At 36.6% G+C, this 27,756-nt stretch overlaps 1 non-coding gene and 1 pseudogene across 1 annotated transcript; both read right to left on the bottom strand.

The window, feature by feature from the left end:
• Positions 1–1,543: 1,543 nt before the first annotated feature.
• LOC107900812 (nitrate regulatory gene2 protein) lies at positions 1,544–6,775 on the bottom strand. Its single transcript, XR_005916820.1, has 4 exons — positions 4,885–6,775; positions 4,587–4,771; positions 3,312–3,534; positions 1,544–2,545 (listed from the first exon to the last, which is right to left on the bottom strand). It is a non-coding gene; the product is annotated as a nitrate regulatory gene2 protein (transcript).
• Positions 6,776–22,886: 16,111 nt separating this feature from the next.
• LOC107899895 (leucine carboxyl methyltransferase 1 homolog) lies at positions 22,887–27,085 on the bottom strand (annotated as a pseudogene).
• Between the last annotated feature and the right edge of the window lie 671 nt (positions 27,086–27,756).

Raw genomic sequence — 27,756 nt, 5'->3', positions numbered from 1 at the left:
TGAAATTTCATTTGCAGGACACATCAGAAAACACATCAAAAGTTTCTTTCTATTATTCCACCGTCTTTTATATTTCTAGATTGTTCTATAAAGAATTACTTCAGAAATTTTTTATAGAAATTAATATTTTTGTTATGCTTCGCTCAATGCTCAGTGGACTGTTTCTGTTGGTGCAAAACGTCAACAACCACCTTTCAAAAGATGAGTTCCTTCCTTGATTTCCAAATAAACCAGAGAGTATAAGTCGTAATAGTGTAAAATCTCTTTGATCATGAGAGTTGGTGTCGTTTGAAGCTAATGAATAAACCAGTTTGATAAGGAAGAAACACAGAGGGAATCAAAATGGAGAGTGAGAGAAGAGCTAAACCAAACAAAAATGATAGAGATTATCATCAAGGGAAAGACATCTCAAGAGAAGTTCCTTGGTTGAAAGGCAATTATTGCAAATTTTCCAAAGAAAAATGATAATTTTGTACGGAAGATTGGAATTTATGCATAAGTGATCCAGGAGAGTGTAAGCATTCTTCACAGAGAAACGATCATCGAAATCTAATTTTCAAACAATTTTGTCTTCACCGCCTTCAATCGAAAGGGTCCTACTAAAAAGATCAGAGGCTCAACCATGGTCGAGTATATTTAAAGATTTCTTTCGATCTTAATTATTGATGTGCGGGAGAAGGTGTGATTGAACTTCAATGGCAAAGGTAGGTGGCTTAATAGTGTCTATAAAAAGGAAATTCATGCTACACTTATTCAACAGTTTTTACCTTCCCAAATTGAACATCATTTCCTTATATACAAATATTTTTACCTCTATGGATGTCTTTCCAAGCCCAAGAGTTGGTTTAGATTTGGCAGATTCAAAAGGATGGTGATTGTCGTACTATTGGTGTGTAGGGATAAAATAAATTTATGAGAAATTAATGATAGCGTTAAGGCACTTTCTTTAAGGTTCTATTCGTTTCCATCTATATTATAGTGTGTAAAAAAGTTGCAAATAAAACTCAAGGATACAATGAAACCTTTCTTATCAACAAGAGCAATTAGAAGGATCCATAATCTACACCAATTTGTCCTGAGCGCTTACCTTCTTGACATTTTACAAACTCATTAGCCAAGAATTCAAGCACTTGTGATTGTTCGAGGACTACTCTCCCACTGGACTCTTTTACTCTGCATTGGCGGAGTTGCAATTGCTTAGGACACTAAAGGCTTTCAATTTTTGTCCATTTGAAGCAAATTCATTCTCACTAACACCTTTTAGTTTCTAAAGTGTAGAAATAGAGGTTTTCTTGTATACACTTCCTCTTGCGGCAACTTTCTTACTACTATCTCTACAACCATCACAACTTCCATTGTCCTTGAACGTTTATTGTTTCTATCACCACCACCTACCATCGCAATTATTTTTTACTGTCTGCTCTGATCTTCTCCACTATCTCTTTATGACATTTCATTTTGTAAGATTGTACTATCTCCTTACCTTAATAAAAAAGAACTCAACGAACATATACGAAGAATATGCAAAAATTTGGACGAAAGAAAGTCGGAATTTGTGTATTTATTCATCTGCTGAAATTGCAAACTTTTTTTTTCATACAATAATCTGAGCAATTTCCTGTACACATGATATGATAAAACTACAAATACTTGCCTTGTATTTACGAAAAATAACAATAATAAGACTGCACAGCCAGAAAAAAAAAACCCGTTCTAATAAATTTCAACCAAGTCAAGTGGGTAAAAGAAATGTATACATCTATTAGATATGATAGGAACGAGAGCAAACTGAGTCGAGGGCCTCGGTAAATAACGCAGAAAAGCTGGTCAATGCTAGAAAAACACCTGGTAAGCCTGTTTGAAGATTGTTCAGAGTCATTGCTCTTGTAACCTCTACTGCTTTGGCATGTCTCAGCATTTGATCTTCCACCCGCCTTTGGCAGGTTGCGAGCTCGGATTTTTTATCGGCAAGGGGATCCTGAGCATCCAAAACCTGCCCGTGATCAGGCCCAGTATCAGGAAGTCCGACACCGACCATAGAGTACGAGTGGTAGAACTTCCTTTCTATGTTGCGGAGAGATGATGCCTTTTCTCGAGCTCCTTTGATGCAGTTTTGGTTTGCTTCTTAACCTTAAGCTCTTCAGATTGTTTAACAGATATGACGTGGACAACATTGATAAAACTTTTGATAGCTTCGGAAGCTACTGTGTCAGGGAGTCGTTCAAGAGCAAGCTTCCACTCGTCACAAAATGCATATACATTGGATGGCTCTGTATTGCCATTGAAATTGTTGTTGCTGACGGGAAGAAGGGTGAGCTTCAACCAACCATGGAGGGAGCAGATAAAACTGCGTTGAAATTTTATCAAACGGCAGAAACTAGAGTGCCAGGCAGATACAGCTGACTCAAGATCGCGTGTTGCCTGGCAGTGCAGTTCAGAAGTTGAATCACCTTTCCCTGATCTGTTTATGAGGCCACGGACTTGCTGCACAATATTGTTCTGAACTTCATGGTATTGATGCATTGACGCCCACATAGACCTGAAGCTGCATATGTTCAAATTTACAGTATTTTAGCATCAAAATTGTTCAACTATGATGAATTTCATTTTCGACCTGAGAAAACAAATTAAGGTGCACCCAACCCCTACTTGTTTTATGGCCTAAAAGGACTATAGATCAGAGAAACACTGTCAAGTAGAATGGGGTCACCGTCTGAGTCTAAAAGATTAAAAAAAGTAAAAAGTCAATACAAAGCAAAGGTGCTAAGGGGATGATCAAGTGGCATAGCAGGGCTATGAATCATAATGGTTCACCTACTCTGCAGCATGCCGAAATCGTTACTATAATGTTTAACATGAGATAAAATAATCCAAGATTCAATTCCCTTCCTGAATAGCTCAAGCCACCAGGGAACAAGTTCTCTTCGTAAAAATCTATAAATAGCAAAAGAGTTGAAATTATGAAACTTTTCTTGTTTAATACAGCACAAGGATTGGAACTTTAACAATAATTTATTGGAATGCTTACATTGGTACTTGGATCAGATTTCATGATCTAGCATTTGGCCTATTGGCCAAGAGTGTTCACCACAGCCCACGTTGTGGGTTCAAGTAGCAGGGATTGCTTACTTGTGTGTGCGTGGCAGTGATCTACTATTATTAAGGGTGTGTGAGTTGTACCAATATATATATATAATTTCAAAGTGTGTACTTAATGGGGTCTATGGATACACAGTCACATTGAAGGATAAACACCTCAAAAGAATGTCTAATCTATTTCGAGAAACAAAAGGAGAAAAAAGAGTACTTACGCACGACAAATTTGAACAAGCTGAGGAACAAGATCACTGTCTCTAAGCCCCACAATGGCAGTAGAGGTGGTAGTGACAGCCTGAGATGTGACGATAATTAGCGACTGCAACCTTGTTATCGATGCTTTCGTCTTGTCTATCTTGGTTTCATCCTCTCCCTTGTACTCTTGACTTTGCAATGCCGATAACTTTTCTCATGCTCAATCTTTACTCCTTCTCTGGCCTGAAATTAATTTAAAATTATTGCCTATATTAGGCTGAACACCAACACAACAAAGCTCCAACGTACATAACTACAATGCCGTAAGTAAATTCATGGGAGGAACCCAACAATTAGGTAAATTATCTTTGCACCACATGTTTATTTTTCTTATCCAAGAGATGATATGACATCAGAATTCTAATGTCCAACCAATTCAATCATTCAAGAAATTTGAAAAAGTCTCAATGAGACGACACCACAGTGTAACCTCATAAAGTCACCTATCCACTTTTTCCCTTAGCATTCAATGAAAAAGAGGAAAAAAACAAAGGGGAAAAACTCAGCAGCAAATGTCCCAACGAAAGCAACTTCATTCTAACCCTGAAAATAAATGATCAAATTTATTCATAGTAAAATAATGTCAAGATTTAAGACGACGAAAGCACAAGTCAGACCCATTCCGCCAAGTTGATTTCGGTTAACTCTGCTTTCTCTGTTAAATCAATTTCAGTCTTAGGATAAATTATTGGTTTATTAAAACTTATAATCATGTATTATTTTTTAAAATTATTTTAAATATATTTATAATATATATATAGTATATAATTAAAATAGGCATTAAAAATAAGTAGAAATCCTTATTACAACCATGGATTTAGAATATAGATGTGTGTTTAAAAATAGCATCCCGTAAATAGTGAAACATATGGTTTGAAATTAATTAATCATACTAACAAACACTAAATACATCGGATTAACAATACTAAATGCATTACAATGGTTTATCATTGTAAATTAGGGTCGAGTTGCTTTGCAACACTAATTCAATTAATAACATTACTAATAATATGCACAAGATAATAAATTATATTATTAAAATAAAAATAAAAAAAAAAACAAAAAATTACAGTTTCAAAAGGGGCGTTATTGTCCAAATATGAAAAGAGTCAAAAACTGCGGTGGAGTTACGCAACAGGGCATCTTTATTTGTGGACATCCTAGTCACGCCCTTTTGTCTAAGATACGAAATTAGTAAAAAGCTTTTTATTTTTAAAAGAAGAAAGAAAATTTACCTTAACTTCCTCGTACAACTTCTTCTCCCAAGCCAGGAGCCGGTCCAAAGTAGAACAAAGGCTCTTTGAACGGCCTTCTTCATTGAGCGCTGCCGAGTCGAGCCGGTATTTCACCGCCAATGGAGGCTTTGAAGTCCAGCTCGAGCTCAAGTTACTCAGCATACTACTCGAATGATACACCGTCTCTGTAAATGTTAAAAAACCAGATATTTTAATTTAATAAAATATCAAACTAATTAACATTAATAAACTTGAACTATTCAAATTATATTAAAATTTCTCCATGTTTGAAGCTTACTCTTCAACTGCCGGAAACTTTTATCCAGCTGAGCTCTACCGATCTCTAGCATCTCCGAAACTTCGTCTCCGGCGGCGGCGGCTTTATCGAAATTCTCTTTGATCGCATCGACGATCTCTTTCAAATCCCTATGCCTCACCACCATCTTCGTATCCATCATAGCACCCGTCCAATAACTGCCGGCAGACGATCCCGCATCCTCCGACTTACTATCCATTTTATTCCCCGCGGTGGCCCCATACTTCTGCTGCTGTGGCTGGGCCGGCTTAGGAGTCTGATTATGGAGATGACTCAACTTCTCCGACTCCCCTCTCGTCGAGGACCCGAAATTGGAGCGGGTCCCTATCTCGGATCTAGATGCCAAGTAATCGTCATCCGCTTCCTCTCCATCCGATGAACTTGTTGTAGTGTAACGGTCGTGGTCGTGATCTCCCCACTCACTGCATTGCACTTCTTCTCTTTCGGTTTCCTCGTCGAAATTACTCTTGGCGTTATGGGAATTGGTATCGTAACGATGATTCAGTTTCTGTGGACGGAAGAAATCGTATTCTGATTTTCCGTTTCAGTATCTTCATGGTCGTTGTCATCTGAATGACGATGATGGCGTCGCGGCAATTGTTGCTTTCTTTGTTGTAGCTTTTGGTCGAAGAATTCGGAGTCCGGAGGGGAGGGAGGGTAAAATTTTCCCAGTTCCAAACCGAAGAAGCTTGAGAAGGAGTCGTTGAGTAAGTGGAATTAGCTTGATAAGCCGTGGGGAAAAAGTTGTTTGAAAAACCGGATTTCGAGCTTCGAGGGGAAGAAGAAGGACTCGATTCGGACAAAATGTGAGGGAGTTTGGGCGGTAACTTACGTGGACGGCGACGATTGGGTGCCGGCGATGAGATGCTGGGAGCGGAGAGTATGTGAGGGAGTTTCGAGCTAGCAACTGTCGGAGAAGGGGAAGGCGAAGGAGAGAAAGGAGCAGGAGCAGGAGCAGGAGCAGGAGATGGAGGGATTGGATTGGAGGGTGGCGTAGAAGGTTTAACAGGGTGGATAACGACAGCAGGGGTTTCGTCGGAGACGGAAAGGCGTTCACCAGCAGCGAAGGAGGAGAGAGCAGAGCCGGTGACACGGAGAGAGCGGCAGTAATCTGCGTGAGCAGCGGCTAGGTGGTGTCGAGCGTTAACGGCTTCCTTCATAAAGCGGCGCCTGTCTTTGCACCGCCTTACAGTGTCTTCGTTGTCTAGCTTTGATGCCGAACAACCCATTTTTAAGCACTATTCAGTCAAACAAATAAGCAAAAAAGTGTAAATAAATCTATGCCGAGCAACCAAAAAAAGGGAAGAAGGGATAGAAAAACAAATGAAGCTTTAGGCAGTTGCGCGTACTTTAATGGTGGGGCTCGCCTGATTTAAGCTTAGTAATTTGCAAAAAGATGACAACCGTATCGAGATATAGCCAATTGAAATTTACATGAAAAAACGATTTTGAATTTTTGTTCTTTTTTATATCCTATTACTTGTGAAAGTAGATTTATAGATGCTGAAGAAAAAAAGATGATTGCTTTAAGTATTCATTTCCTCTTTGTGCTAGCAGAAAGGAGGACAATATTGAGTGGAAGCTAAAAGCATTTGAGAGTCACTGTTTGTAAAATCCAGATTTGAATCAATATTCATCTTCATCAACCAAGTTCCAATTCAAAGATCTATCTTAATGCTTCGGCAAAAATTGACCTGATTAGTAGCATGCACAAAAGCAGTGCAACTAAAATGCATAGAAAGCCAGAGTACCATGAGTGGATCCTTTTTAAGAAAAGCAACGTTCATTAAAAACAAAAATAAAACAAGTGGGAGGGGAAAGGGAGGTTTACTTTTCCCTCATCCTTTTCTATTTTATTTCCATATTCTAACTGGACCCAACCCAACCTCTCTTGTCTTTTCTTTTCTTCTTATTATTGGTGTTAATTTTTCTTTTACCTTTTGATTCTACACTTTTGCCTTGCCCATGTAACCATTAACAACGAAGCCTTCAACGGTGTGAAAGATCCTTTCTTGCTTAAGCCATTCTAATCCCCCACCTCACTAGCTAAGCCACACACATGCAGCAAACATCTGTTTCTACTTGCAGTTAAATAACAAACGTAAAAGTACCTTTAAAAGATTTTCCAGAATTTCGAAACAGTTGTTTTTTAAGTACAACAGAGCCAAATCTTCTTGCTCTCCGAGTGTAAACTAAAAGCTGCACACAGATGTACATATATCATATAGTATAGAAATATTATATTGCTCCTGCTTTGGGTTTTGTAATGCAAGCGTCCAAGAACGAGAATCCAAGCAGGTTCTTAAAAGTCGAAAGAAAAAGATAGAACTTGTTATCTTCCCAAAAGGAATACGTTTTTCTAGATTTGATTATCTTAATGCTTTTCTAGTATATCGTTTTAGTGGACATGCCCGGATTAGATTAACATAATTTTGGACCCACATTGTTTCTAAGAGTAGACCCAAATGAGTCATTTTAGCTTCATAATACGTGATGCTCTCATCAGACAAAACAGCTAATAGAAACGCGATTAATTGGTAAATTTTGACAATTTGGTCTTATAGTTTTCTAGAACACAAATCATTCACTACTACAACTGAAGGCAGCCACTGCATCAATCTGGATTCAGCATATCAAACAAATAGAAACAGTTCAATTGTTTCAATACCCTCAAGTCAAAACGAGGCCTGAAATTAAACAGCTCCTACATAGAAAAAGGTAAACAAACAAACAAACAAAGTCCCCTCAAATTCTTTAATCACAGTAATTTCAGACACTCACCGTACATTCCAACTCATACTAGCCCCCCCCCAGGTCTCCGAATCCCCTAACCCTGTCCTCACGTAACCATCTTGACACAAAGCTTTCTTTTCTTAGAACAGTACTGAAATAATAGATGCTTGCTTTGTTTTACTTTCAAAATCCAACATCCAAAAATGGAGTTTTGGTCATGCTCATTGCAGAAAACAGGAAATAGAAAGGAAAAAGGACAAATAGGAATTGTGGTTTACAATATAAGTATAAAAATATCAAAGAGAAGGGAGATATATTAAGATAAACAAATTGTGAAGCAAAAGCAACCAACCATTCATTCTGAGTTGACCCCACAGACCGTGGGGGTATTTATGTGCTATGTATGAGACATTTTTGGTGCTGTTTAGGTCCCACCACGTTTTCTTTGGCAAACAGCTAGCATAGCAGAAGAAAAGAAAGAAAGAAAGGATCTATTTTCTCAAATCAAACAAAACAAATTCACATAAAGAGGCACCCAAACAGCCACCTCAGGTCATAAGAACCTTTTCAAGACATTTTAGAGCTAAAGGCTTACTAGTTGGAATGGATTGGAGAGGTCCTTTTTTACCTGACAGGAACCCCTGCCTAGCTCAACAGGCACAGGGTATGTCATACGTGTGTCTCTGCTACTAAATCGTTTATCCAAAGTCAGCAAAGCTATGATGAAGAAGAAGAGCAGCTCAGCTTCATTTTCTCATGGTGATGCATCGCCTAAAGAGGTGTCGGACACATGTTGCTGGTCATCAGGAAACCCAAATTTTGCATACAACCCCTGAACCATGAAAAAATATATTATCTATTACCAATTCGATCAGTATATGTGTAGTTATCATCAAAGAATGATAGATTGAATAAAATTATGCAGTTCAATCACTGCAGTAATTTGATCTTAAACCAACTCTTTGATGATTGCATTGGCAAAAGTCATGCCAGGGACTAAGAGGTTTCTTTTAGTGGCTAAAATAGTTAACTTCAGTGAATGCAATGACAGAATTAATACTTATTTATGCTGTATCATGTTCCACTGATCTAGGGACACTAATAAGGACCATTCCAGGTCTGCTACTACCACACAAGGAAAATAACCCCACCGTCGAAATCATTTTTTTTGAAAAACAAAAAAAGTTTGTCGTCGACTTAAAAATGAAAATTGGGAGTTGCCACCGATCCTTTATTAAGGTGTGATCGGCTCACCTTGAAAATAATTTTGATCTGCAAAGCTTGAGATAATAGGTTCGAGAGTCGATTACGCACGAGTAAGAGTTAGCACCCTCATAACGCCCAAAATTGGTACCGAATTGATTGTTTAATGTCTTAATGTCGAGAATTTGAAAAGATTTTAAAATACGATCCTTCCCTTTTTATTAATGTTAATTTTATAAAAGATGCTTGTATAAATCGAGGCGAATACTAAAGACCTTCTTGTCTCGGAGTAATAAAATGTCGCACCCAATACGTTAGGACACAACATTTTTGTCCTCGAGAATAAGATTGTCTTTTGACTTTCAAAACTCGTGCGGTGAATGTAGAGCCCAATTTTTACCCGGGCCCAGGCAAATAGAAACTAACCCAATACCCAATTTAAACCCAATAAACCAAATGAAAAACCAAAAAAATAAATAATAATACAGTCCAAAATCAACCCAATACAGTGGCCCAAGCGCTTAAATGCTAACCCACTAAGGCCCATTAAAATTTAAACACAATTACAATATGGCCCAAATTACCAGCCCGATAGCCCAAAACAAAAAAATCAGCAGCAAGGAACCCTAGAGGATCAGAGCGCCGCAGCCAAGCTCCACGCACATAGCAGCACTCACGCGCGCCTCCACGCGTTGCACCGCGCCACGTCTTCGTACGACACCTGCAATAACTCACAACAAACACCTGCAAAGCAACAAAGGACAAAGGAACGAGCAACAAAGCAGAGAATAACAGCAAAAAGGACAAAAATATTAAGAAAATGTAGATTTTTGTTTTATTTTCTTCTTTCATTTTCGGCTATAAAGGCCGATTTAAGAAATTGTGAACGGGACGGTATCAAAAAACAATTGAAAAGAAAAGCAATAGAGAACAGTTTTCTTAAAGGTGATTAGAGTTTTTTTTTCTTTTCCGTTGCTTTATGTTTGATTGTTTTTATTTCCGATCGATTGATAGTAAATAAAGAGAGGGAAAAGAGAGGGTTACCTGGTTGCGCCTTCGGATCCGCGCGAGAAGGAGCTAAAACGCCCCTAGGGTGCAACTCTGATCACCGTTGTCGGTGTAATCGCGGCGAGAGCGACGTAACCCTCGAGCGGTGCAGAGGGTTGAGGGCTTGGTGTCTGTGTGTCAACAGACTGGTTTTAGGGTTAGGAGGGGTCTTTTATAGTGCGAAAAATGGCATCGTTTAGGGCCTATTTCAGCGGCCCTAAAACGGCGTCGTATCGTTCGTTTCACCCCACCTACCCGCGTGTTGACCCGACCCGCAACCCAGGGTCCGCGTGTTTTCGTACCGGTGGGTTATTTGCAGTCCAGGTCTTTCCGCATTTTCAGTTTATTTCGATTTGGTCTTGTTGCTTATTTTTAACCTTTTTGAAATTTACCCACAGAATTTTGCTTAGACTTCGATCAGATCCCTGATCCATCAGCGCACTGAAAGCGGACACGTGTTTGAATTTTTGCATTTTTCCCATTCGGTCCTCCCTTTTTATTTCACTTTCTATTTTGCCCCGAATATTTGTCTTAAAATTCAAATCAGTCTTTTTCCTGTTATTTTGCTATTTTATAAATTAACTTAGTTTATTTGTTTATTTATTCACTATTATATTATGCCATGATTTTTTACATTGTTATTATTACCATATTTCTATTTTATTTGTTTAGCTAAATGTAAATATCTTTCAATATCTTTATTATTATTATTTTTTACCCACTTATACTGTTTTTAGACTTCATTTTATATATATACATACTAGCATATATATATACCTTTTAATATTTCACATATGTACGTACTTATATTTTTTGTATACTTTATAATTTATCTACTAATATACATACGTAGATATTTTATCTCTTATTATTGGTACTGCTATTGTCGTTCTATTCGATATTTATTCATTTATTTATTCATATGTTCGTTATTATTTTTAGGAGATGCTTTAGTTTTTTTATTTATTATCTCATATACTTGACTCTTTTATTTTATGTATTTTATTTCTTGTGATCATTGCGTATATTATTTGTGCTTGTATTATCATCATCATTTTGTTATACAAGTTAATATTATGTTTATTCCTACCATTTTATGTTAAGTTAGTTTTATTTAATATGGTTTTAAAATAAATAAAATTTCATATTTTGAAACTCGAAAAGATTCCTAACTTACTGGATTCCAATCTTTCTCGGGATCTAAGAAACCGAGCATCCTTTTTAATTAAAACACAAATAAAAAGCTCATTCTCGGGAATTCAATATGTTGTGTCCTAACGTATTGGATATGACATGTTATTTTCTCGAGACGAGAGTTCTTCTAAATAAAAAAGGCAATATTCGACATTTAGGAATTTTGTGAAATTGAACCCTAACTTACTGGGTTTTGATTTTTCATTTGACCCAAATAATCAGATATCCTTCTCAAAATGCATAGGTTTTAAAGTCAAGAGATAAACTTAATTTTGAAGATTAAAAATGTTGTGCCCTAACTCACTGGGTGTAACATTTTATTTCTTTGAAATAAGAGTGTTTTATTATTCAATTTGTTCAAGTTAAAAGTATCGTATTTTAAAATCTTTTCAAAATCTAGACATTAAGACATTAAAGAATCAATTCGGTACCAATTTTGGGCGTCACGAGGGTGCTAACCCTTCCTCGTGTGTAACCGAATCCCGAACCTGTTTTCTCAAAATTCGTAGACGTAAAATTATTTTCAAGGTAATCTGATCACACCTCAATACAAGATCGGTGGTGACTCTCATTTTCATTTTTAATAGTCGATCCCCATTTTTCAAATTATAATAAAAAGTGGTTTCAACAGCTTGGCGACTCTACTGGGGACGATAGAGAGTCAGGCCGTAAAATTGATTGCTTTCTGTCTTATTGTCGAAAGTTGAATATTTGACTTGAAAAATTACGCTTCTCCTTTTTTATTTGTTTGTATGATTACTGTAAATTAAGCTCTATATTTTGGCATCATATTGCATAAGACTGTTTAGTCTTGTCCTTTTAAGTGGGAGTGACAAGCTACTCTTTCGTGAGGTTTTCACCTCCGTGCAGGGTAGTGGATCACTTTTGGGATACATCCGTACGTATGTCTTCGTGAGATCTTCATCTTCGTGCAGCCATAGAGAAATGTATTCCCCTGAATCGAACTCGGTTTGTATGAGCCTATAATGGGTGAGGATCGAGGAATCTGCTGGTTTGGGTACCTTGACTTTAGAGCCAAACCGCATGTAGAAGACCTTAGGAACCCATCCTAGGTAGAGCCCCTCCAAACCCCTAGTGGTCACCTGATTAGGTACTTTTGTTTTCCTTGTTTACTTATATTTTGTACTTACACCTCTTGTTATGTTTTGATTATGATTGCATTGCATTTGCATCTTAGGAAAGAGAAATTTATTCAATTTCAATTACTAAATTAGAAAGCTTGTCATGGAATACAAATTCCTTGATAAAGTGGAAAACAATACGACTGTTTGGATATATTCTGAGAAACACAAGGAGGGCGATGGAAGAGTTCATGACCTTGCTTCATGGCACGAGAATTCAAGCTGATATCCGAGAGCCTTCGACATTCCAAATTCTTTGAAGAAGCCGATAAGCAGCACAAGGATGGGTAGACGATGGATCTCAACCAGGATCAAGCAAAAAGGAGATAGATGAGTCATCCATTTCTAAGTAAAGCTTATCTTAACATCCAGATCAAGGAAAGATTAACTTTGTTTCTTGGAGTATGAGGGCGAGGCCGTACATGCATCCATTTTATGTAAAGAAATTTTTCTTCTAGTAAAGTTTTCTAAATGTAATTGAATCAGATTCAATGTCTCTTTAGGCATTCATTTCATGCATCTGCATTACATGACATCACATGCATAAATCTATTGAAAGAGTCTGATTGAGTAAATTTATTTCAGCTAATCAACCTAACACCCTTACGGTATCCAAGCAAAGACTAGAGAAATGGAACAAAGGTTGGAAAAATTAGAGCGAATACAGATACAGATGCAGGAGTAATTGACAGAATTTCAACAGGAAATGAGAGATCAGATACTAGAATTGCAGAGAACTATGATGAGCCAGTTCAACCGATTGCTAGCTGGAGAGTTAGAAGAAGTGAAAGACCCAGTGGTCCACTTTGGGGTTAATACTGATGATCTTTCCTATTCACTAGATTGTACTCTGATAAGTGCACAGATCTATCTAGATGGGCGTTCACACGGGGCACTCTATATTATCAAATCCCAATATTATCAGATTGGTACATCGACACCAGTGAATTATTTGACAGGCCTAAGATCCAATTTGAGGAACAATTTTCCTGTTGCTCTTGATAACCCAGCTGAAACAAAGCAGGCGAGGGTGAAGTACCTAGATACTACGAAGGCCTCAAGGAATAAGGGAAATAAATGGGATAATGCAGGCAGGTATAACAAGGGCAACTCAAAGCCAATAACTGTGGGTAGGCCAAAGACAGAAACCACCGGACATCAGAGTCCTTTAAGGAAGACAAATACAGAAAGGCTTCAGTTTACACCAATTCCGATGTCATATAAAGAGCTATATCAAAGCCTATTTAATACATATGTGGTGGCCCCCTTCTACTTAAAACCTGTGCAGCCCCCGTACCCCAAATGGTATGACGTGAATGCACAATGCGACTACCATGCGGAAATTACGGGGCATTCAATAGAGAATTGCATTGCCTTCAAGAAATTGGTTGAAAAACTCATTAACATGGGTGTTGTCAAATTTGATGACTCGTCTAGTGCAGAAAATCCACTACCCGATCATGATGATAATAGAGTAGAAGTGAGAGCCGAAAGGGGATTAGTTATTTCTGATTCAGGAAGAAACCATGGAAAGACAAGGAACCATTGTAAGTTCCATCACGAGAAGGGGTACGAGACCCAGGAGAGCGTGAAATTCAAGACCTTGGGCATGATGGACGATAAGGAGATGAAGCTTTATGAGGAAATTAAAGAGGAAGAAAACATACGCACAGAGTTGGGATGTGTTCACATCAATGACATATTTGAAGACGCAAATGAAAATGGACCTTGTTAGATATCCGCCCTTATAACTCTGAGAGTGTTCTAAGCAATTAAACTGCGGAAGAAATCCCTGTAGTTTTAGAGCTTATTTAGAGTAATGTTCAGAACATTTTATTGTTTTTAGCCTAAAAATGATAGAAATTCCTTTGTGAAATAGGCTCATGTCTGAACGTTATTATTTTAATGAAATACATCTTTACGATTATTTTTGAGCCAATATTTTCATTCTTTACGAATAATTCTATATTCTTTCATTCTTTTGGATTTTCTTCCAAACCATCATTCTTTCATTCATAATTATATTGTACAAATAATTATTCATAAATTTATACATTCTTTTGTATATTCTTTGGTACTTATTATGGGTCCTCAGATATCAATGACATGAGTGACACTGCTGCAGACTTAGAATCTCCTTTTGAGTGAGATGTGTTCTTAGAGGGATCACATGACTTTGAAAATGACATGGATTGTAGCCTATCTCCGGACTTGTTGAGGATGGTAGCACAAGAGGATAGACAGATCCTACCTCATAAGGAATTGTGGGCTTGGTGAAGATTAAAATTGACCTGACCACAAAGACGAAGCAACACCTTGTTGAGTGATCTCTAGAGTTCAAATATGGTCATACCAGGATTTGCCCGGGTTAATCGCTGATAATGAAACCTACACAACAGCACGATGACAGAAATTTGTAGTAGGAACAATGCAATTCTTTGCCGGAGCAATGCCTTTCTCGTTGAGTCAGCATAGCTTTGCCTATTTGAAGTCAAGTTTCTATCTCTTCAAGTTAATGTTGGGTCTATCCTGATTAAAGAGGAAGATCCAAAGTTTTTTGTCGTAGTTGTACCCCAAAAGGCTCAGATCAAATCAAAAATAAAAAGGGAAGAAAAAAGAAAAAAAATCAAAATCAAAGTGAAAAAATCAAAATCAAAGTCACAAATAAGAAAAAGAAAAATCAAAGTCAAAGTCAAAATAAAAATAAAAAAATAGAGAGAAGAAAAAAAAGGGAAAAGAAAAGGAGAGACTAAGGCGAAAACCCGCAAAGGGCGCTTTGTGACCAAAGTTGGTTTTGAGTTGAAAACCCAAAAAGGGCAACTCAAATTTTGAGCAAAATGGGGCATGGACATCACCATTATCGAAGACTTCTAATGGGCATTACTTCACTATTGAGATAATTAATTACTTCATCAAATGGACAGAGGCTACTTCATACGCCAATGTCATCATATGCTTATTCCAGGGAAGATGGTATTGGAAAATGCATTGGAATGGAACAATAGCACGATAGCTGAGGTCTGAAATCAATTCAGAAGCAGACACCATGATTCGTCACCAAGTCGTCTAGAGATGAACATCAAGAAAATTGAAGAAAAAATGATTGAGACTTGGAAGGACTGGCATGAGAAATTACCATTTGCCCTCATTGCTTGTCGAACATTTGTATTAGGGCAACACCTCTCTCTTTGGTTTACAGGATTGAGGTAATTTTACCTATTGAAGTTCCATCTCTTCGGGTATTAGAGTCGAAAGGATCCAATCGTGATGTGATCAGACCTAAGAAAAGGTATAAAGGCTATTCTTCAGGGTCGAATGTACCAGAAACAAATGATACGAGCCCATAATAAACAGTGTCATCTCAGAGAATTTCACGTGAGGACTGGATGTCGAAAAAGATCATTCCTCTACAAAAGGATTCTAGAGGGAAATGAATGCCAAATTGGGAATATCCCTATGTTGTAAAGAAGACTTTTTTAGAAATGCACTGGTCCTGAATGAGATAGCTAATCCTATAAACTCGGATCCAGTTAAGAAATACTTCGTTCAAAGAAGAAAGAAGGACCAAGGTGAAAACCCGTAAAGGGCACTCTGAGTCAGAAAATATGAAAAATGAAAAAATGAAAATGAAAAATGGAGAGGCTAAGGGGAAAACCCGCAAAGGGCACCTTAGGCCAAAGAGAAATTGAGTTGAAAACCTGAAAAGGGTGGCTCAAATATTGATTAAAATGAGGCATGAGGCGATTATAGCAACTCGAATTTTGATCATATTGGGGCATGTGGTGATCTTGCTATGCCTGAATCAACAAGAAAGGATAGGCGACATCTTGGGGCATCGACAAAGTAATGTAGATCTCCTAAACACATGTCAAACTCAGAATGGTCTTCAGAAAGTTTGTACAGAGAAGTTCAAGCTGCGATATCTGGGGCACCCAATTCTCATATTATTGAATTTTTTGTTCTTGAAATACTTTTTTATTTTCCAAGATATACATTCCCAATTAATTTCTTTGTCATCTTTCTTTTCTATTTTCGATAATTTGTTCTTTCGAGCTATGCTCAGAACCAACTTTATTTTTATCCATTGTTATGACCTTTTTGCAAACATGTTGCATTGGAATAATGATTAATGGACTAAGAAAACTTTCACAAAGGAAGTTTTGCATATTACTTTGAAAAGTTTCTAAATAATATAGGAGCCTGAAACAGGACTATTATTTAGAATGCACCAGGTAAAGGTTGGAAATTTGAGAAGGAAGAGTCTAAATTTGGACTTTCTCTTTGGATTTCGTTGTCAAATGCATTGATTGAACAAAATGATAAGATGACAGGTTAATGACAAAGCTTAAATGAACAAGCAATCAATGATCATCAGGTAATAGGAAGAGGTTACCTCGAAGAAGAGAGCCTTCATCTGTGCATAAGTCTTTGGTACGACACCTTGGGAATGGTGTGAGGGACTAGAATGATTTAGATCATGTATCCTTAAATTGTGATAGGAAATGACTGAGGAAAATCCACATATTTCTACCCTTGGGTTGCAGTGGGAGAAAAATGGTACAAGTGTTGCATCCCAGGAGATTGAACTTTGAATTTTACAGTGGGGGCAATCGGACTAAGTGATTCTTTGAAGAAGCCGGTCAAGCGAGAAGACGTTGTAACACGTCAGTGTTAAAGGCCTAATAAACTTCGAGTAATGACAACCTAAGCAGGATCATTCTCGAAAAAATAAAATTCTGCATTCATGCAAACACCATTCACACATGTTTAGTTAGGAGCATTCGATTCATTTTGATCATGCCATCCTAATCATTAGGCATAATTAGGTTCATTATACAAGTCGTGTCCCCAAAGAACAGATCAATGAAGATTACGGATCGTATCTTCCCCAAGAGTAGGGAAACAGATCAAAGACGACAAATCTTATCTTTCCAAGATAGTGGGAAGCAGATTTAGGCCACTGAGCCTGTGTCCCTGACCAGCAGTGGAATAGGTTAGAAATTACAGATCTTGTCTCCCTAAGCAGTAGCGGAGCAGATCGAAGACGGCGAATCTTATCTTCAAGTGTAAGGAAGCAGATTTAAGCCACAAGTCCTATGTCCCTGACCAGCAGTGGAATAGGTTGGAAATTGCAGATCTTGTCTCCCTAAGAAGTAGCGGAGCAGATCGAAGACGGCGAATCTTATCTTTAAGTGTAAGGAAGCAGATTTAAGCCACAAGTCCTATGTCCCTGACCAGCAGTGGAATAGGTTGGAAATTGTAGATCTTGTCTCCTTAAACAGTAGCGGAGCAGATCGAAGACGGCGAATCTTATCTTCAAGTGTAAGGAAGAAGATTTAAGCCACAAGTCCTATGTCCCTGACCAGCAGTGGAATAGGTTAGAAATTACAGATCTTGTCTCCCTAAGCAGTAGCGGGGCAGATCGAAGACGACAAATCTTATTTCCCTAAAGTTACAGTAGAGAAGATTGAAGTCGATAATCCTGTATCCCTGAAGTTGTAGTGGAGCGGATTAAAGTAATAGTTCTTATCTCTCTGAAGTTGCAGTAGAGTGGATCGCAGCAGATCTTGTCTCCCTAAGCAGTAGCGGAGCATATCGAAGACGGCAAATCCTATCTTCAAGTGTAAGGAAGCAGATTGAAGCTGATAATCCTATTTCCTTGAAGTTGTAGTAGAGCGGATTAAAGTAATAGATCTTATCTCTCTGAAGTTGCAGTAGAGTGGATCGCATCAGGTCTTATCTCCTTGAGGTTGCAGCGGAGCAGACTGAGTAAGCAGGTCTTATCCCTTTGAAGTTGCAGTGGGACAGATCGAAAATGGCAAATCTTATCTCCCTGAGGTTGTAGTGGAGCAGATTGAAGCCGATAATCCTATCTCCCTGAAGTTGTAGTGGAGCGGATTAAAGTAATATATCTTATCTCTCCGAAGTTTCAGTAGAGTGGATCGCATTGAATCTTATTCCCCTAAAGTCATAGTGGGTCAGGCTAAGTAAGCAGGTCTTATCCTCCTGAAGTCACAGTGGGGCAGATCGAAGAAGCAAATCTTATCTCCCTAAGGTTGCAGTAGAGCAGATTGAAGTCGATAATCCTATCTCCCTGAGGTTGTAGTGAAGCAGATTAAAGTAATAGATTTTATCTCTCTAAAATTGCAGTAGAGCAGATCGCATCAAGTCTTGCCGACTAGAGAGAGCAAATTTTGTTCTTTTAGAAGCTACAAGCTACGAATCCTATCTCCCCGACATTGCGGTGGAATGGATCAAGACACCAATTCCTATACCTCTGAAGATGCAGTAGGATGGAATGAGGATACCCGAAGAAGAAGAGCACCAAGGTCTAGCACGACCGGGTAAAATTGACCCTTTTTAGTCTTTACTTCTTTCCCGTTACCCGACAATGAGCAAAGAGGGGTAGCTGTAGAGCCCAATTTTTGCCCGGGCCCAGGCAAATAGAAACTAACCCAATACCCAATTTAAACCCAATACACCAAATGAAAAACCAAAAAAAAATACCGTCCAAAATTAACCCAATACAGTGGCCCAAGCGCTTAAATGCTAACCCACTAAGGCCCATTAAAATTTAAACCCAATTACAATATGGCCCAAATTACCAGCCCGATAGCCCAAAACAAAAAAATCAGCAGCAAGGAACCCTAGAAGATCCGAGCACCGTAGACAAGCTCCACGCACATAGCAGCACTCACGTGCGCCTCCACGCGCTGCGCCACGTCTTCGTACGACACCTGCAATAACTCGCAACAAACACCTGCAAAGCAACAAAGGGCAAAGGAATGAGCAACAAAGCAGAGAATAACAGCAAAAAGGAAAAAAATATTAAGAAAATACAGATTTTTGTTTTATTTTCTTCTTTCATTTTCGGCTATAAAGGTCGATTTAAGAAATTGTAAACGGGACGGTATCAAAAAATAATTGAAAAGAAAAGCAATAGAGAACAGTTTTCTTAAAGGTGATTAGAGTCTTTTTTTTAATTTTTCGTTGCTTTTTGTTTGATTGTTTTTATTTCTGATCGATTGATAGTAAATAAAGAGGGGGAAAGGAGAGGGTTACCTGGTTGCGCCTTCGGATTCGCGCGAGGAGCTAAAAAGCCCCTAGGGGTGCAGCTCTGATCACCATTGTCGGTGTAATCGCGGCGAGAGTGATGTAACCCTCGAGCGGTGCAGAGGGTTGAGGGCTTGGTGTCTGTGTGTCAACAGACTGGTTTTAGGGTTAGGAGGGGTCTTTTTTAGTGCGGAAAACGACACCGTTTAGGGCCTGTTTTAGTGGCCCTAAAACGGCAACGTATCGGTCGTTTTATCCCCACCTACCCGCGTGTTGACCCGACCCGTAACCCAGGGTCCGCGTGTTTTCGTGCGGGTGGGTTATTTGCGGTCCAGGTCCTTCCATATTTTCAGTTTATTTCGATTTGGTCTTGTTGCTTATTTTTAACCTTTTTGAAATTTACCCACAGAATTTTGCTTAGACTTAGATCAGATCCCTGATCCATCAGCGCACTAAAAGCGGACACGTGTTCGAATTTGGGCATTTTTCCCATTCGGTCCTCCCTTTTTATTTCACTTTCGATTTTGCCCCGAATATTTGTCTTAAAATTCAAATCAGTCTTTTTCCTGTTATTTTGCTATTTTATAAATTAACTTAGTTTATTTATTTATTTATTTGTTTCTCACTATTATATTATGCCATGATTTTTTACATTGTTATTATTACCATATTTCTATTTTATTTGTTTAGCTAAATGTAAATATCTTTCAATATCTTTATTATTATTATTTTTTACCCACTTATATTGTTTTTAGTCTTCATTTTATATATATATACATACTAGCATATATATACCTTTTAATATTTCACATATGTACGTACTTATATTTTTTGTATACTTTATAATTTATCTACTAATATACATACGTAGATATTTTATCTCTTATTATTGGTATTGCTATTGTCGTTCTATTCAATATTTATTCATTTATTTATTCATATGTTCGTTATTATTTTTAGGAGATGCTTTAGTTTTTTTATTTATTATCTCATATACTTGACTCTTTTATTTTATGTATTTTATTTCTTGTGATCATTGCGTATATTATTTGTGCTTGTATTATCATCATCATTTTGTTATACAAGTTAATATTATGTTTATTCCTACCATTTTATGTTAAGTTAGTTTTATTTAATATGGTTTTAAAATAAATAAAATTTCATATTTTGAAACTCGAAAAGATTCCTAACTTACTGGATCCAATCTTCCTCGGGATCTAAGAAACCGAGCACCCTTTTTAATTAAAACACAAATAAAAAGCTCATTCTCGGGAATTCGATATGTTGTGTCCTAGCGTATTGGATATGACATGTTATTTTCTCGAGACGAGGGTTCTTCTAAATAAAAAAGGCAATATTCGATATTTAGAAATTTTGTGAAATTGAACCCTAACTTACTGGGTTTTGATTTTTCATTTGACCCAAATAATCAGATATCCTTCTCAAAATGCATAGGTTTTAAAGTCAAGAGATAAACTTAATTTTGAAGATTAAAAATGTTGCGCCCTAACTCACTGGGTGTGACATTTTATTTCTTTGAAATAAGAGTGTTTCATTATTCAATTTGTTCAAGTTAAAAGTATCGTATTTTAAAATCTTTTCAAAATCTAGACATTAAGACATTAAACAATCAATTCGGTACCAATTTTGGGCGTCACGAGGGTGCTAACCCTTCCTCGTGCGTAACCGACTCTCGAACCTATTTTCTCAAAATTTGCAGACCTAAAATTATTTTCAAGGTGATGCAATCACACCTCAATACAAGATCGGTGGCGACTCCCATTTTCATTTTTAATAGTCGATCCCCATTTTTCAAATTATAATAAAAAGTGGTTTCGACAGTGAAGTTTAAAAAGGATATCCAATAGCTTTAAGTCAGATGAAAAGTCGAAACCCAATACGTTAGGGCACAATTTCTCAAAATTCCTAGCATTAGATATAGCCTTATTATTTTTCTAAAATCTTTATTTCGAGAAAACGACATGTCACATCCAATACGTTAGGACACAACGTATCGAGTTCCCGAGAATGAGTTTTTATCTATGTGTTTTGATTAAAGACAATTTTCAATTATTTAGATTCAACGAGGAAAATGGGAACCCAATACGTTAGGGCTCAATTCTTTCGAGGATTCCAAATTTTGAGTATTGCGTTATTTTATGGATAAATTGATTCGAATGCTTAGAATAGAATATAGTCATTTTAATAAAACGCAATAAGATGACAAAATGTATCACGAAAGAAAAATTCGTAAGCTAAGTGTAAGCTAATGAACAACAAAGAATCAATAGAATACATATAAGCAATACTACATACATAAGAGCAACCATCTTATATCACATATTATATTAACATTCAAAGGCTAATGAATATAAAATCAATCAAAGCACCAAACAAATTAACACACATGAAATTGTACAAGTTTTTAAAATAACTTAAGAAATATGAAAGGAGGGAAATTACATATTAAAATAAGTTTAAAATAAGTAATATACATGAAAGTTTGAAATAAATAAAAATACAATTAAACACAAATACTTCATAAAATAATCGTATCCCAATAAATTTAAAGATAAATGTTATATCAAAATACATAAAGTTATATACATATATTAATTTAAATAAGTAATACATGAGAGAAAAGAAAATAATAATAATAATAAAGATGATGATATATACGTAATAATACATATAAAGAATTTGAAATCAACGAAATATATAAAATAGGGTTTTTAAAAGTATATTACAAAATAAAAGTTATTAAAAATATATTATATTAGATTTAAGGAAAATAATTCATCATAAAGTTAGAAAAATAATGAATGATACTAATAAAACAAAAAACTTAAAATAATAGTGCATAATAAAGTAACGTATATATATGTAAAAAAGGGGTAACCGAATATGTAACCAAATATAATAATAATGTCAATAAAAATAACAAATAATAATAATAATAAATTAATATTAAACTAATTAATAAAACAATGGGCTAATTTGGAATTAAAACAGAAATTTAGGGGTAAATCTGAAATAAACAAGAAGGCAAGGACCAAATTACAAAGCGCAAATAAAATGGGGGACTAAAAGGGGAATATTCCCCACCCTCCAAAACACAGTGTTTCATGCGGACTCAATTAAAACAAAATAATAAAATGCGGGGCAAAATTTAAAGGAAAAAAATCTATTTAAACACGCTATAATAATCGAGGGACCACTTGCCCAAAAAGACCAACGAACAAAAGTGTGCGGATCTTGCCCCCTGGTCAGGTCACCGCGCGGGTCGCAAGCCTCTAAACGGCACCGTTTTAAGTATCATATAAATACTATCTAAAACCCTAAAAAAATTAAATCTTTTCCACTCCCCATTAAACCATCAAAAAACACAACCTAAATCCTCTCACCCTCCTCTGTCGCTTCCAAATCCGAGACCTCATCAGACTCTGATTTGGACGGAGTAAATGAGGCTTCGATGGCGCTTGCACGAAGGTAAGTTCTAATCTCCCCTTTTTTCTTCTTTATTCTATATATATACTTATATATATGATTAATAACAAAACAGAAAAAAGAAAAGTAATCGGAAACAGAATGAAAAAAAAGAAACCTTTTTTTGTATTGATTTCATTTTTTTTGATACCGTCGAATGGGGAATCCGTTTACAGTGCTTGTATTTGCTTTTTATAGCCAAGATTACAAAAATAAATAAAATAACAATCCTCCAAAAAATCTGATTTGTTACTTCTTTTATTATTGCATTTTCGTGCTTTTTTCGTTGCTGTCGGTTTCTGCTTTTCTTTTTGTTTGTTTGTCCTCTGTTGTTTGTTTGTGACGCGGCAGGTACATGGGGCTGATGTGGCGGCGTGCGTGGCGGATACGGAGAGTACGGAGGAGTGTGGCGTGGAGGCGCGCGTGTGGGAGGCTACTGTTGGCTGCGGCGCTGGAGGCTAAATGTTGCTAGGGTTTGCTGCAGTGTATTCTGGTGTTGGGCCCTTTGGGCTGAGTTGGTTTGCTAGGCTTAGAATCGGGTTTAGGTTTGGGCCGTGTTGATTTGGTCTGTATGACTTTGGGCTTGTAACTATGGACATTATCTGGACATTTTATTTTTATTTTAATTTAGTTTTAATAAGCCCAGGTAAAATTGGTTATTACACCTACAAATATAGTTCTCAGTACAAATAAACCTACAAATGTGTTACTGACCTTCCATGCGGCAATCAAGGAATACGAGGCCAAAACAAAGAAAAATAGACAGACATACCATGACAACATTGATTGCATAAGCGACACAAGTGCTCCTGAAGATTTGAAACAAAACCAATGACAACTATAATGAACTCCATACAATTTTTTAATCAGCAGGAGCGAAGCATAGATTATGCAACTGCCACTTAGCCATTTGAGCTGCCAGCCAGGTTGCAAGAACCAAGGACTTTACATGTTACTTGTCAGGTCAGCATTGACAGGAAGCTCATCTTATTTTCCCAAAAATTCTAGGGTGAGAACTTTCTGTTTCAGGGAAAGATTTCGTTACCTGCAGCATATGCCATTCCTCAAATTCATCAAACAATTCCCGCGGCTCAATTCTGATCACCAGATAAGTCACATTTAAGAGCCCCCTTAAAGAATATATCAAAAACGCAGAAATGACCAGCTTCCCAGCGAAAAGTAGAACGGAGCTAAAGCTGTGAATTACCAAGAATTGCAATGAATCTCCTTTTATATCTTCCCAAAAACCTTAAAGGAAAGGCTGCTTAAAAAGGAAGCAAAAATTCTTCTTTTCAGTAAGCAGGCATTTGCAGAGCAACAAAGGCACACACATAAAGATATTATCCAACTCAAATTTGAACTTTCTAATTCTAAAAGTAGTTCTAATCTGTCAAACAGAACATCTTTTGAAAGAAACTTTGGAGCTACAGTTGGTAGCTGTTTTCATTTTAATCATCAATTTCATGGCCTATGGTCACTACTTGCACAGTTCCTAAGCCAATTAACCGGGCCATGACCTTGGCAACTAGATGTTTGTTGAACAATTGTGACAAAGTCATAGTGGTTACGCACAACAAACAGATAATAACATTAAGTAATCAAATAACCTTACATCATGATCTAATTCTTTTTCAAGTTCTCGGTACTTGATTTCAAAGTTAGCTCAGGCAAGTTTAAAATAAGAAATGAGCAATTCCATCAAGCTCAGGGTGCTGGCAAATTGTTTGTCTGATTGGAAAAAGCTTTTACGAAATAAGCAAAGCATATACGTGCTTCTTTCGTGGGCATCTACAAATTTATTATAAATTCTCATGTCCCAGGCAACAGCTTTCTGAAATCTCAACAGAAATTACACAAAAGGTTGTAAATGAAACAATATATATGCATATATAAAAGCATGCCCTAGAAAGAATCTCACTCAGGACACAAGGAAAGACAGGAGGGCAATTATATTATATGATGCCTCATTTCTACAATTGAAAGTTGATTCTAGAAGTTATGAGGAAGACAGGGGGAAAGGATATGGACTAACAGTTGCTAAATTATTAGCTCGGTCTAGCCTGAACCTGGCCTGGACTTTATATCGTTCATTACTATGTTCTTTTGGGCCAGAGACATTACCATGCTTACCATCAAAGACATGGCACTCTAAAGGCACCAAGAAAATGTGTTCCATAAAATAAATAAATCAACAGATATATTCATAGCCTAACTCCCATATCATTGGCATTATTTCCAGTTAAAGTTACGGAAATTAAAAATAAAAAATAAGATATGATGTCAAGCAAAAATTAAAAGATAATATATAGTTGTATACATGCCATCCTTGAGCAAGAAATAGTTTTTCCTTTGCAAGCAAAGTTGGCGTAGCATAAATACCATAAAGTGCATAGCCTCAACTCTGAAAAGAAAATTTTCAACAAAGAGTTACTGATTTTCAACTAATAACTAGTGTATGTTTGTATAAACCAACATCAATTCATCCAAGCTCCCCATTTTCGCCTTTTTACTTCCATGACTGCAAATAAATAAAAGGTATTGACTGCAATATGTCTTAATCTCTAAGTTCAAAATTTATTGCATTTCAACCAAAGAGAAAAAGGGATGCTCTGTAAAAAAAATTCAGCCAAAGATAGAGAGAGGAGAAAAAGGGATGTTCTGACCTAGCTAAACATCTTTTAAGTTTTAATCTAGCATCAAAAGAATGTAAAACAGTACGAAATGTCTATAGGTTAAAAAATGTGCGCAAACAGCTTACTGGGAAATAACTAGTTCACTCACAGAATTAAGCCAACTTATAATAGATGAAAATAAGAAAGTAGGACGGTTTCACCTCTAAATTCTTATCATTTGCTGCCCAAACACATCATCCGGATGAATCTGTTGACAAAGACCATAAATTGTAAATTCAATTTTCTCTTCAACCTTGATAGGCACAGAAGGGAAGGCATTCAAGAAAGGAACACTAGCAGGAAACCGCAACCAATAAAAAAGAGGTAAAGATGTTGGGTTTTCAGAAAAGTACAAAACCTGCTCATACAAGAAAAATATCGCTGTTGAAAAAGTTCTAGATGCCCGACCAACGATAGAACAGCTTGACTCTGGATCCAGGTATATTAAGACACATTTTGCAATTATAAATATTGGCAGACTGATACCAATATCAGATGACCCATAATGTCATTAAAAAGATTCCACTCAAGAAAGTCAACAAAGAAAGAAATTTCATGGGGAAAAGAATAAAGCTAAAATAAAATGCAAATTGAACGCACAAACAAGGAAAACAACACAAAATTCAGGAAATAACTACAACAATGAAAGGTGAGAAATGAAATGGAAAAAAAGAATAAGAGTAAAATGATAACAAATGCCAAAGAATAAGAATCGATTCATAACCCAGGATCCATTTTTGCCAAGGTTATGATATCATCCAATTTTTGTATGTCAAACAAATCAACTGGAAGTAGCTTGTAGTTGTCACCATGCACTTCTCCATTCTCTGCAAATGAATTGACTCCCTATCATTCCACCAAAAAAGCCAGATTTCATTCAATCAAAAGTGTGTTGACAGATGATGGCTCATAATAAACAAAAATCTATCCCCAAAGCCTCAAAACTTCTAATAAATTACTAGATATATGATTCTTAAACAAAAAAGTTATAGACATACTTGACAAACGAAAACCAATTCACACCAAATAAGAGTTATTCCCAGAACAGTTGAAAGTGACAGTTTTCTGCATCATGTTTTGCATGGCATCTTGAATTCTTTAAAGTTTATAGGCCTATCTATCCATATACACCAGAAAGAGAAACGGCATTTTGAGAAATAAAAACAAAAGAAAACCGTCATGAAACTGATATCATGATGATATTATGTATCAATAACCTGGGAACCTACCTTGTGAGATTGATACTGCTGCACCCATTTTGTCCCTCAACTACCTGTGGGGTTCAATAAGAATAGCCTTTTTACTAGTTACCTGAAAAAAGAAATCACCACTTAAAGCAGAGCGTAGTACAAATCAATTGCATTCATATATTCAAAATTGAACCTCTTTAAAATCTAGTTCCACGTATAGATATGGTGCTTTGCCCTCATCCTGCTGCCCATAGAAAATCAAACAGAAAGCCAATTAAACTTGTAAATATTCAGGCGTCAATAAACCAAAGTTTCCACAAACTACAGAAAATCTGCAGTAAAAGTACAGGTAGGGAACATTTGAACAAATAACAAATACCAGCAAAATGCAACAACGGAACAACTTAGGATTAAAATTCTTTTCACAAATGAAATAATATAGATAAACTTCAAAGTTTGTCATTGTAACTTGTTCATTTTGCATATTTTTCATGCTTAACTCCACTTGTTCTTAAATTAGTTTCGGACAAGCAAAGAAATTTTGATTTTGTAAAAGCTAAAAATTAGAAAAGAAATCTGATATTAATTTATGTAGTTAGTGATAGGTGGAACAAGCCTAAAATTAGTATATAGTTTATGTATAAATAGGTGGTGTGGTACATTGATTTTGTCTGCAATTGAATAGAAATCAATTTATTTTCTTTCGTATTTTATGTGAAAAAATGTAGGCATTCTGTCAACTTTTGTTTCCATTTCAATTTTTGACTTAATTGTTTTCCAAGCCCTTCCCCTTTCATCTTTCACCATTTCCATTCAAATCCACTTCCATAACCAACCAAATCATGATTAAATTCATACTTCACTAAATTCAAATTAGCTTTAGGTCGGTATTCTTTCCAGTCAGGAATCGTGAGAAACTTATCCGCACTAAAAACCCTTCAAATCAGTATTCACCATCTCTCCGGAATATCGGGATTGACAAATTTATCCCTTAAAGTTAACTCGATTTCAATTCAAAAGGCGCATTGGGTTGGAGTTATTTTGGCATACAGTTGGAAAGACGAGTCGACTGTGTTGTATTTCGGATTTCCACGAACAAGTTAAGAGAGACGTGATCGGATTTAAATGTCCCAT

The sequence above is a fragment of the Gossypium hirsutum genome, chromosome D08 (genome assembly GCF_007990345.1).
Source record: "Gossypium hirsutum isolate 1008001.06 chromosome D08, Gossypium_hirsutum_v2.1, whole genome shotgun sequence".
Classification (NCBI taxonomy): Eukaryota; Viridiplantae; Streptophyta; class Magnoliopsida; order Malvales; family Malvaceae; genus Gossypium; species Gossypium hirsutum.
This window is presented reverse-complemented; position numbering and strand designations above follow the sequence as displayed.